A 12,827-nucleotide genomic window follows, 5' to 3' on the forward strand; every position below is an offset into this window, starting at 1 on the left:
TCAAAACTTTAAAAACTGCAAATAAATGTTCATGTGAAGGATTATCCATAAACTGGGATAACACTTGATCGGCATAACATATATTTGGTCTTGCGAATGTCAAATATATTAGCTTTCCAACTAGCTGTCAATAAATTGTAAGATCTGGTAATTTATTTTCTTCCGTAGCCTTTTGTAGTTTATGGTTATAATCCATAGAAGTAGAAATAGTTTTGGTACCTAATAAACCATACTTTTCAAGCATATCCAAAGCATATTTACATTGACAAACTAATATTCCTTCAGGTGACCTAGCAATTTCTAATCCCAAGAAGTATTTGACTACACCAAGACCTTTCAACTTGAAGTGGGAACTCAGAAACTCCTTAACCTTTTCAACCAACTAATCAGATGTACTGCCAATAACTATATCATCAACATACACAAGTAATACAACAAAATGTCCATTGTAACAATCATGGTGAATAAAGAGTAATTTGACAAGGATTGTTTGAATCCATGCGTTGTAAGGAAACTAGTAAATTTAGCATTCCATTACCTAGAAGTTTGCTTGAGTCCATATAAAGACTTGTGTAGCTTACAGACAAGCTTTACATCAGATGAATGTCACTTTACACTAAATAACCTAGAGGTATTTCCATGTATACTTCTTCTTCAAGATCCCCATAAAGAAAAGCATTGTTTACATCAAGCTACCTTAAATACCACGTTTGTGTTGTTTCAATGGCCATGGATACATTAACTGTTGTCTGCTTAGGAACAACGTTGAAAGTTTCTTGATAGTCAAAGTGCTCAAGTTGACTATAACATTTGGCTATTAAAAGTGCCTTATATCTTTCTACACTACTATCAGCCTTCATTTTCACTTTGTACACTACTTTATAACCAATAGCATGACAATATGAGGGCAAAGGCACTACTGACCATGTTTTATTGTCTTCTAAAGCTTGCAATTCAAGAACCATGGCATCTTTCTAATGAGAGTATAGCATGATGATATGATGTAAGTTCATGTATTTGAGATAGAGTAGAAATGAAAGACTTATGTATAGGTGACAGTTTATAAGTAGTTGGGTAATCTATTGTAGGATGTGAAGTAACACATGTTAAGCTTGAAGACAAGTCAGTATAGTAGGCTTCTAAGTATTTAGCAACATGCCTAATTTGATAGCATTTCTTAGTTAAAAAAATGTATCAAGGTGAACAGGAACAAGGCTAGTTTGAACATTGTCAATAGAAACAATAAATAAGTTTTGTGTGGAATCAAGTCATTTTGGTATCAAATGATTTTCTAATGAAATATCATGTGCATTTGACTAAGAAATAACTTGTGGAATAGATGAATTGTCCAAAATGTCAAAATTAATATGAAAATGATAAAAGATAGGGTCATGTACACCAGGTGTTTGATAAAATGTTCACTGTTGTGTTTAACATACATGAAAGGAAAAATATTTTCATGAAAAACAACATTCTTGTATGAGCATCAATATCATATACCCTATACTCTTTGGCACCATTAGGATACCCCAAAAATACACATTTACTAGCACTTTTATCAAATTTATTTTTGTGTTGAGACAACATAGACATAAAGCATAGGTAGCCAAAAACTCTTAAGTGATTGTAATTAGGCAAAGTATGATAAAGTAGCTTAAATGGTGTTTTTTTTTAGATGATTTTGGAAGGCATTCTAATTTATAATGTGAACTGTAGTTAAGACAAAATCAACCCAAAATGATATAGGCAAATGTGACTAATGCAACAAAAACTTGGCCATTGTCAAAATGTTGGTGTTTCTTTTCAACCAACCTATTTTGTTCAAGTGTCTTATTGCAGAACAATTGATGAATGACTCTTGTTTTGACATAAAAATCACTTAACCTGAACTCCAAACCATTATTTGATCTTAAAATTTTGATTGATGTCTAAAATTAGTTTTGAACTAAATTGAGAAAAAAAAGAATGGTGCTTGAAACATTTGATTTACATCTCTTAAAAAATATCCATGTAAAATGACTAAAGTCATCAACTATAGTGAGAAAATGTTGTTGACCGATCAAGGTGTGTGTTTCATAAGGCCCTCAGATGTCTACATGAACAATGTCAAAAAGATGTTTTGAGCTTTGAGTATGTATAAGAAATGAAAGTCTTTTTTGCTTAGCCAGAGGACATATTTCACAAAATAGGTTATTTGAACATTGAATATTAGAAATCTGTTTATGTAACACATTTATCCTCTCTATAAGAGCATGACTTAGTCTAAGATGCCATACGTCAAAAGTTTTTGAAGTTGAAATACAAAGATTGCTTGAAAAAGTATTATAAGCAATAATTGAAGATACAATTGAAAAATCAACAAAAATTTCTAAACTAAACTTTGATAAGTCCATTTCATCTTTGTCATCTTGCATGAGATAAAAGCTTGAATGATACAAACATTATCAGTGAAAAACACAAAATTTGATGTGGAATCAGTGAGCTAAGAAACTGATATCAAAGTGAACTTGAAACTAGGCACATACAACACATTTTTTACAGTAAGAAAAGAGTTATTTTGATTATGCCAATGTGTGAAATAAGGACTCTAGTGTTATTTGGAAGTTGGACATAGCAGTTATCAATAGTTTTGGCATAAACGAATTTTTCTAGAGTACAAGACACATGATCCATTACCCCTATGTTTATAATCTAGGAACTTTATTTAAACATGAAAACATTCACATATTTATACCTAACAATGAGGTTATTGGTTGTATTAAAACAAGAAATGCCAAAAATAATACTTGCAAATGAAAAATTGATTAGAGAATGCTTGGTCTGCTGGTTGCTTATTGAAGGAATTGTTAAAGGACTTTTATCATCATTAATGTTCATTCCACTTTTACTGAGAAAATCCATCAACTTATGAACTTGATTCATAATCATAGACAAATATGTCACAGAACTAGGAACTTCAACTTCATATTCTCGATCAAACTATAAATCTTCTACATTAGCTCTATTTTTAGCAAAAATATGATTCACAATAGGTTTCTTTTCTTATAAACACCTCATTTTCCTTTGGTGAACTTGAAATCATCAGGGAATTAGATCAATCTATAACAGCTCTCTTTGACATGGCCCTTCTCATTTCAATGTGAACAAGTAACAACTTTCTTAAACATATTCTTCCCTTCGAACATTGTAGCGATAGCTACTAAGGGCTGTAAAGCTAATTAAGTTTGAACTAGCAAACTCCTTAAGTTTTCTCCCTTAGAACTAAACTATAAACTTTGTCTAAGGAAGGTATTAAATCCTTTAAAATAATTTGAGACCTAATTCCCGAGATGAATCATTCAAAACTTTGAAAGTCATATCCTTTTGATACTACTCAAAGTACTATTTGAAGCAATTTATGTTACATTTCCCATATTTGCATTGTTGTAAGGAACAAAAATTCCTCATTTCTTCCCTAACTTTCTTCAATTCTATGAAGTAGGTGTCTACAGATCAAGTGCCCTGAGTTATATTGCCTAGTGTATATTGTAGGTTGCACACCCTAGTATCGTTTAGTTGTGCAAAATTCTATTTCAATGTGTTCCAAATTTCCATAGCATTGTCAATATAAAAGATTTTTGAAGCTATAGGTGTGGTCATAGACTCTAATAACCATGCCATAATCAAGTCATTACACCTATTCCAAGAATCAAATAAAGGATCCGTAGGCTTTGGCTTGAGTATATTACCATTGACAAAGCCAGGCTTATTTCTAACAAAAAGAGCAAGCAAAAAGGATCTACACCAAGGCACATAGTTGTTTGTTGTCAATTTAGGGTTTATCTCTAGTGATCCAGGATGATCATTATGATACAAGTAAAATGGTAATTGAGGGTTTTCAATAGATGAAGCATTGGTCTTTGAATTTCCTAGATTTCTTGTTGGCAAATGTTCAGAGGAAGTAGAATTTGATCTAATGTTTGTCATTCCAATCAAAAGAATTCACAAGAATTAACAAATAAGGATTACAACAATCTTCGAGAGAACAATCAACCGTTGATTCAAAAAGCAAGAAGAATAATCAACCACTGATTCAAAAAGTAAGAAGAATATAGTACTGGCTTGAACTGAACCAGAGGCAATCACAGCAAGATCATGACTCTAATACCATGTCGAAACTCTATTAATCAAGTAGCTTATCGAAGAATTAATGAAAGAAAAATGAGTGCTGAAGATGAATTTGTTGTAATTCTATTCATCTTGAAAGTAATTACAAGTAGATTATTTATAGTAGTCTTATAAGAGTAAAGTAAGTGTAACTATTAACTAACTAAAGTAATAACTAAGCTAACTAACCAATTACCACACGAGTAAAAGTAAAGACAGTAAAAGACAAAAAATAACTATTTACAAAATCTGGCTATTTACAATAAATAATCACATGATATGCATGTGGTCTTTCCCTTTATTAAGCTTCAATCTTGACTGTATCAATCATCAATCTTTAAGAAGGCTTTAATAGCTCAATCAAGTCTAACACCAATGTAAGAATTTTTATGTCATTTAAAGTCTTCAGCAAGTCATGCTAGAGACTTGAGGATGGCATAATGGTAAAGAAGGCTAATAAAATTAACATTTTTAAAAATAAAATACTAAACACAAGTTAAACAAAAGTTGCTTTCTATTTTCATTTTTATCTTTTGTTTGCCTAGTTGTAATCATATTTGGGTGGCTCACTTGTGCTAACCTTTATTATTTACATAAAAAAAAATAGGTGGTTGAAATGTTGGAATGAGCCTTAAACCCAAATGAGATTGGTTAAATGTTAGTTCTCGGCATGCAATTATATCATTCACATTGAATGATCAGAGGTTTTCATTCATCAATAAGACATCGATTATGAAGGTTATAAGTTTATTGGATGAAGTCTATGAGATTAATATGCCTTGCAAGGAAATTGTAATGGGTTACAAGTATGAGATCCCTATGCATCAAAGTATAATATCTGAATATTCCTAATCATGTATCATTAAGACTAGACATCAATAATGCTTAGAGACTGGTACATTCTATGTTCCTTACTTGGGAAGTAAACAACCGATCTCATAGGTTGAAGTATGGAAATACTTGGAAATAGAATGTAAGTGCTTGTTTCATGAACAAGTTCACTGAATATGACCCAACATGAGAAATTTATTTGGTATCTCACTTTAATGTCTATGAAAATATTTCTTATGTGTCAAATGTGTAAATACTCCTTAGACTTAAGACACCAAGTTGTCTTATATGTAGAGTGCTATATATTTGATCATATCCCTATGAGTCCTACGAAGGATACCAAAATAGGGTATGGTTGGTTGTAGCATGAAGCATGTGAAGGCAAATGCATGGTCAAGAAAGGAATCATCACCCCAACTGATTTAGGGGACATATCATTATAGTTCTTAGTTTATATTAGCTTGTTGAAGTCCTTGACCAAGGTGACTTAGAGATTATGAAAGAGTTTTATAAGTCTTTATAAAGCTAATGATCTAACTTCACGAACGAATATGGATATCAATAAGAATAGACACTGTACCATGATCTTATCATTTTCGGGATACATGATGAGAGAATGAATTACACTAACAAACTATACATTTAAAGGTTGTCAAAGAACCTTTTGACTTTCCTAACAATTGAGTGGCCATGATACATTGCTAGATGCCAATCTTGGTCTATGGAATTGAATTAATTAATTTAATAAAGATTATAATTTAATTCCATTTCTAACATGTAAGAAACCTAATGGGTCACACTTATTAAGTTGCATTAAGAATCAGAATGGGAGTGTGACGATTTAAGTTGGATTTAAATCATACACTATGGTTTTAACCTCTAAGGACTTAATTAAAATAGTTTAATTAAGTGTAAGGTCAATATTATAATCAACTATAATTAAAGTCGTAATTGCAAACAAATAAAGTAAATTAAATTTTATTTTTATGTACAATGACTTAATTAAAAAGATTTAGTTAAAGTGTTAGGCTAATATTATAAATGGTTATAATATTAAACCTTATATCCAATTTAAAAAGTTAATTAATATAAATATAATTTTCAACTACTCCTCATAAAAGAGAAAAAAGAAAAATACACAAATTAATTTTTTTTTTGAGTTGTCATAAACCTAACAAAAAAACCCTAGTCGCAACCTCTCTTGAGAAATTTTGGAAAAATAGTTTTCCAACTTTGTGATTCAGCTACGAGGAATGTGATTGTGTAGAGAGTACAAGTGGTTGTCCACCTTGCTAGCACAAAGGCATAGTTAAGAAAGTTCTCTTCTTGTGAAGGTTCAAGCGCAACCCTCGGAGGCCAAGCATTTAAATGACTTGGGCTCTTTGCTTCCTTTGTGTTATTCACAGGTTAGAAAAGAAAAAGGTACCATTGTGATAGCCACACTGTAAAACCCAACCCTATAAATACATGTCATGACATCCATGTACTGAGTAGCATGTTATTATGCTAGGAAAGCACATAAGAAAAGACGAAACCCGATATCGTACCTAACGGTATACTTGAGTTGATTTAACCTCGAACTAGTTCATATAGGAATTGTAGGATGAAATTTAATATTTAATAGTCCAGGAATGACTAAAAATTATTTTTCGGAGTTCGAGGGTTCATTTGGGGTAAAATTGAAAATTTTGATATTCAAGGGCAAAACGTCATTTTGCCACCTAGAGATAATAATTTGATCATGGAGTGAAATTTTTTTCCAAGATTAACTATTTGGAGTATAATTTAATGATAGGAAGTGAAAAAGTTTAATTCTGGTGATTTTTGGGAGTGTAGGGGTAAAATCATAATTTTGCCCACTCGCAGACAAAATTTTGAGATTTTGAGAGAAGTTTAGATCAAATTTGACAATTTTGAGAATGGTAAGAGTATAAGGGATGAAAAATATGTCTATGGGCAATTTTTCAATTTTTGGGGCAAAAATGTAATTTTTGACTTTTACGGGGGCAAAAGTGTAAATTTCAAAAATTACTCCACCGAGACTTTGGATGAGTCTGAGAATTTTATCTAAGCTATGAATATATGAGACAAGTGTATGGTGAAAATTTGGAAACAAATGGATGAAATTTTAAAAATGGGCCAATGGGAAAGTGACATGTGGCATTTTTTAATGATATAATATTATTTTAATGAAAAGTCAGCCCATTTAAACCCAAATTTTAAGTGCTGGCCGGCCATAAGGAAGAACAAGAGAGGAAATAGAGAGGAAAGGAAGAAAAAAAGAAAAACCAAAGAGAAACAAGAAAATTCAAAGGGAAATTCGCGGTTTTCGACCGTTTACGCGTCTAACGGTAAGATTTTTCGATTTTAGCTTGATTTCTACCTTTCCTATGCCTTTATTTCCATTTAGCATGCTTGAGGAGAGAGATCAAAAAGTGATATCAAGGGCTGGACGAAATTCTAGGGGAGAGAAATTGAAATTTTTAGGTTTTGATTTTTAGTTAAATTGATAGTTTTAGTTAGTTAAATGTGTTTAGAAATTAAATTGGGCAAGAAATCATTAAATTTTCACAATACCCACTCTTGGCTGGATGCTCAATGCTGTACAATGATGATGAATTGATTTTATTCTAAGGGAAATGAAGAGAAAATGATGAAAAACGATTAAACGTGATAGAAAAACAAAGTAGAAAATTAACCGAGTTAATGTCCCATTTTTGGCCGAATTTTCCAAGGAAGGGAGTGAGCTGATTTTGTTGTTTTTAGAAGGTTATTGGCTGATATTTAATGGTTAGAAATGTTGGAGAGAGAATGGGATGATTTAGAGCTAAAATGGAGCGCGTTAGCAATTTATCGGGCAAAGTGCCAAAAATAGGTTAATACCGCGTTTAAGCCGTTTTAGGCTATTGCATTTCATACCATGCATTAGTATAGGATTTAAGTTAATTATATAGTGATTTAGCATCAATGTGATGAATTGTGTAAATTTTTGTAATGTGTCTAGGAGGAGAGCCTTCCGGAAAAGGCAAAGAAGTCGTACCCGACGAGTAGTGATCGGGGCGCTTAGAAAGCTTTTAGTTTGTACAAACGGTGAGTAAACTTATTATTATTGTAAATTATCTAGAGTTTATTTTAAATGCCCTTTATGTATTTTATGAAATGAGAACGAGATTAAAACGGGATTTTTGATGTTTTAGGAATAAATGTGACAAATAAAAATATATTGTATTGATTATGAAATTGAGTAATTGGAGGCTACAAATTGACTTGAAAAATATATATTTTCCTAGGAATGGCTTATGAGAAATGAGTATATGTGGCTATATTTTGTGAATGCATTGGGAAATTTATGTAAGTTGTTTTACTATGCAGGCTGGATAAATAAATAAAAGCCACGTTATACTGTCGAAATTTTATTAAAATTGGTGGGTTAGTCACTGCAGTGACGGGTTTCCGTGGACTGCCTATTAGAGGGGCACGGTAAACCCAGTTATATAGTTACTCCGGTTGTAGAGGCGAGGAGGGTAACTCCCGGGGTAGTATTAGAGCTCACTTCACGTCGAACCCCCACGTGAATGTGTAACTCGGCCAACGCCAAGGAACGGCTGGTTTTAAAAATAAAAATGTGTTTCACGTGTGAATATTTTAACACCCTTGGCGGACTCGGTTAGATGCCTCGGCCAAGGTATCCCCGAGGATTAGTTTTGGCTTGAGCCTTGTTTTAATAAAAGACATAAGCCTTAACAACTGTTTTGGTAAATTACAAATATTTTATGGTTTAAGAAATAAATTGAAAACATTATGAAATGGGTTGAAATTTGTTGTTTAAACTTGCCTCCATTTTACTCGCCTTTAGATATTTATGATAATGTCTGTTTACTCATTGGGATTGCAAAATCTCACCCAACTCCTTTCCACCCATTTCAGGTTCAGTATAGACTGTAGATAGCTGATCTCATCGAGGACTACCATTGGATCTGCATTTTCCAAACCGTAGGTTCACAGTCCTCTTTACTTTTGTTTATTCGGGGGCCCTCTTGTTATTGTAAATTAAATTAAATATTTTGGCTTACTGTATTTCAGTATGTATAAATTTATTTAGCTTTTACGCTATAAAAATTATTCACGTATAACTCTATAAATATTGTTTTATAAGAAAATAGAATATTTCCCTTAATATTTCTTTTATTTTCTTATTTTATTCAAATAATCGTAATTTCGTTTTAAATGAAGATTTTAGACTTTTAAACTCATTTTGAATATGAATTATGTATTTTGTACTTGTATATTACGTTTTAGCCAGTTTTGAAATTTTTGAAAAAAAATGACCAAAATACCCCTGTGTGGCGAAAATTTTATTTTCATTGTTTTTGATCTAAATTAGTATATATTCTCTAAAAACTCGATATTTAACAATGATTGCTCACAGGAAAGGAAAGAAACTGATATGTAAGTCTTGCGGGGTTTCGGTTGGCATTTCGGATAATGAGTGTCAATCGGGACGTCGCGACGATTGTCATGGGCCTGAGGGAGGTTCCGGGTCGTGACACACATCACCTGGCAAAGGTAATTTTATTTTTCTGATTACTCTTCTCTTCTGGTTTTGTTTGTATTAAAACCACTAAGGTGATCCATGTATGGTGGCATGGGATTTTGTTTAGATTTTTTGTTTTCCGTTGCATAAAACATAACTATTACGTATGATCTTTTCCATGACGCTTGATACCCAACAGAAGTATTAGAGCTTCCCTTGGTTTATTTTAACACAAAACTATGTCTCATTGTTTGTTACCTCAATGCTTATAATGGGTTTGAGGTGTTCGAGTTCAAGTTGGTAAGGATTTAAAATTTTTCAAATCTATTTTTGAATTGTTTAAATTTTTTAGGCAAATTCAATTTGTAAATTTTAAATCTTGGTTTTGAATATTGTAATATGATTTTTAGTGTCTTAATTTTGAAGATTTATGTCTACATCAGATGCACACAAAAAATTGGAAAAGTCATATTTGATTTCATGGCAATATGATGCGGTTTTGGTGATAAAATTGGATATTGTGCTGCTTTACTAGTGGTCTGGTTTACAGCTTTTAAAAAGGGTTTATTGAAAAAAATTTGGAGCAATGCACATTGGAATAGTTCCAAGAGCACTGTCAACCAACAACAAACGATAGTGGAAAGATCATAAAACCATGGTTGAAACTGCTGTTACTAGCAGGTCATGGTTTTATCTAAGTAAGACAACTTAAAAGAGGTCTAATTTTGTGCAATTTGTTACAGTTATTGGCTGACTTTTAGAATTTGAAACGAGTTCAAAAGTTTCCTGATAAGATGACTAAAATTAAGGGATTAAATCCCTAAATTTGTGCCACTATAAAGCCACACAAGCAGTTGAAATCATGCCTATGTCCAATAGACATAGGTCACATTTTTTTGGATGTTTTAGGCAGCTAATTTGCATACAAAAATCAAGAAAATTTAATATGGAAAGGTTCCATATGTTATTTGACCATAAATAAATATTGGAGATTTAATTCCTTGATTTAGAGCCATTTTAAAATCAAATACCATAGTTGCACCACTATTGCTAGAAATAGCAATAAGGCGATGATTTTTTTGTGATTTGGCCAATCAATTTGCATTCAAAAATATGAAAATTTGATATGGAATAGTTCCATATGTTGGCTATCCAGAAAATAAATTAGGGATTAAAATTCGTAGATTTAAAGCCCCATAAAACCACATAACCATGGCTACACCAATGTTACCAGCAACTGATCAATGCCATGGTTTTGACATTAAGACTTGCCTAAATTGCATCCTTAATTGGTGCAATTTAAATTACAAATTGACTATCTAAATATTTATGGAAAAGTTCCATAAAAGGGATAATTTTGACACAAGGAAATAAGAAATACGATTCCTAAAACCCTAGCTATCAAACTTGAGATAATTAACATCCATAAACTAAGGAATTTGATTCTTAAAATTATGGCACTCAAAATCATTCATTGGCTGATTATAAATTGTAGAAGTAGTTTCATAAAGATAATAAATTTTGATATGATAAATTAGGGAATCTAATTCCTTAATTCAAGGATGTTAGAAAATTTATTTGCAGACACCATAAATTAAGGAATTTGATTTCTAGAATTATGGAAGTTAAAACAAATAAAGGTGAGTCTTCTTGTCACGACCCGGAACTCCCCATCGAACCCGTGATAACCGTCGTGAGGCCTCGACAAACATTCTTCACCCCGAATGTCGATCAAAACCACGCAAGGCTCTCGTATCAGCTTCCGCACTTCCCCGGTGAGCAATAGTTATCAAATATCAAAATTCGAAGGATTACAAATCATTTCCAAATCAGAACATAACATATTATTTTTTGGCTCACAAGGGCATTTTCGTCTTTTTCTTTTGAAAATCTCAAAACTTGCTAAAAATGTAGTAGGTAAGCAGAAAATATATATTTAATGATTTAAAAATAAATTAAGTATCTAAAACGTTCATTTGAAGTGAAAATTTGACCATTTGAATATAATAAAAATATTCAATAAAATAAACTATTTTCTTGTAAAATAATTTTCATAAAACTATCGGTACATAATTCTTATAGCATAAAAGTTAATTATATTCATATATACTATAGAGCAAATAACCAAAGCATAAATTTTTTTTTACAGTGACACATGGGCCCACATATATCCAAAATGCATCGGAAGCTGGAAACCTACAACTTTTACCGATTCGAGTCCAAATGAAGATCCTTGTCAAAGTCAGCTAACTATGGAATTCCCCGAGCCTGAAATGTGAGGAAATAAGGGTGGTGAGATTATAAAATCCCAGTGAGTAAACAAATACCATCTAAACTATCTAAAGTCGAGTAAATAGAGACAATTAAAATAAGTCATCATACTGTAATGTCATTACCTTTCAACTCATTTCAACCAAAAAAAATCAATCCATATAAATCGAGAAATCAACTTGGCTTATGAATTTCTTAAAACTTTGGCTCGTGCCAAAACTCATATTCGGTGATACCTTGCGTAGAGCATCCAACCGAGTCCGCCAAGGCTGTTAAAATTTTTGTATACACTTAAAATATATTTTTAGTTTGAGAAAAATACAGTCGTTCCTTGGCGTTGGCTGAGTTCCCCTTCACGTGGTGGTTTGGCGTGAAGTGAACCCTAAGCTTTACCCCAGGAAATACCCTACGCGCCTCTCCGTTCGAGGTAAGAATATAATGGAGTTTACCGTGCCCCTCTAATAGGCTGGTCCATGGAACCCCCTCTGTAGTGAATAATTAATATATAATCCACTAATCAATAAAATTCATTTTAGCATGACATGACAATTTATCGCAACCTAGCCTCTAAAGGTTGAATACACAGTTAAATCATTCTAGCACCAAAATCAGTTTAGCCATTCATGGTCATTTATTATCATAAGCCATTCAATTTAAAACCATAAATTTACAACACAAGTAGGCAGTCTCCAATTACTCTATTTTCAAAACTAGTATTCGATTTTTCAGAAAATTTATAAAATCATTTTATAAAATCACAATTTCTCTTAAAACATAGCAATTTACCATTTAAACTCATTTTTCATAAAACCACATAATTGTATAAAACTACTCTAGATAATTAAGACGATAATAAGTTCACTCACAGTTCTAGGAGTCGATGTACTCCTAATCCCAGTCTCCAAGCACAATCTCTGTACTTTTACCAGTGTACTTTGCTCACCACCTGTCCATAATGTACAATACATAATTCACCACATCAATGCATGACCATTATAAAATCGATTCAGGCTAGGTATATATGCATGATATGATATATAACTTA

The sequence above is a fragment of the Theobroma cacao genome, chromosome 10 (genome assembly GCF_000208745.1).
Source record: "Theobroma cacao cultivar B97-61/B2 chromosome 10, Criollo_cocoa_genome_V2, whole genome shotgun sequence".
Taxonomy (NCBI): domain Eukaryota; kingdom Viridiplantae; phylum Streptophyta; class Magnoliopsida; order Malvales; family Malvaceae; genus Theobroma; species Theobroma cacao.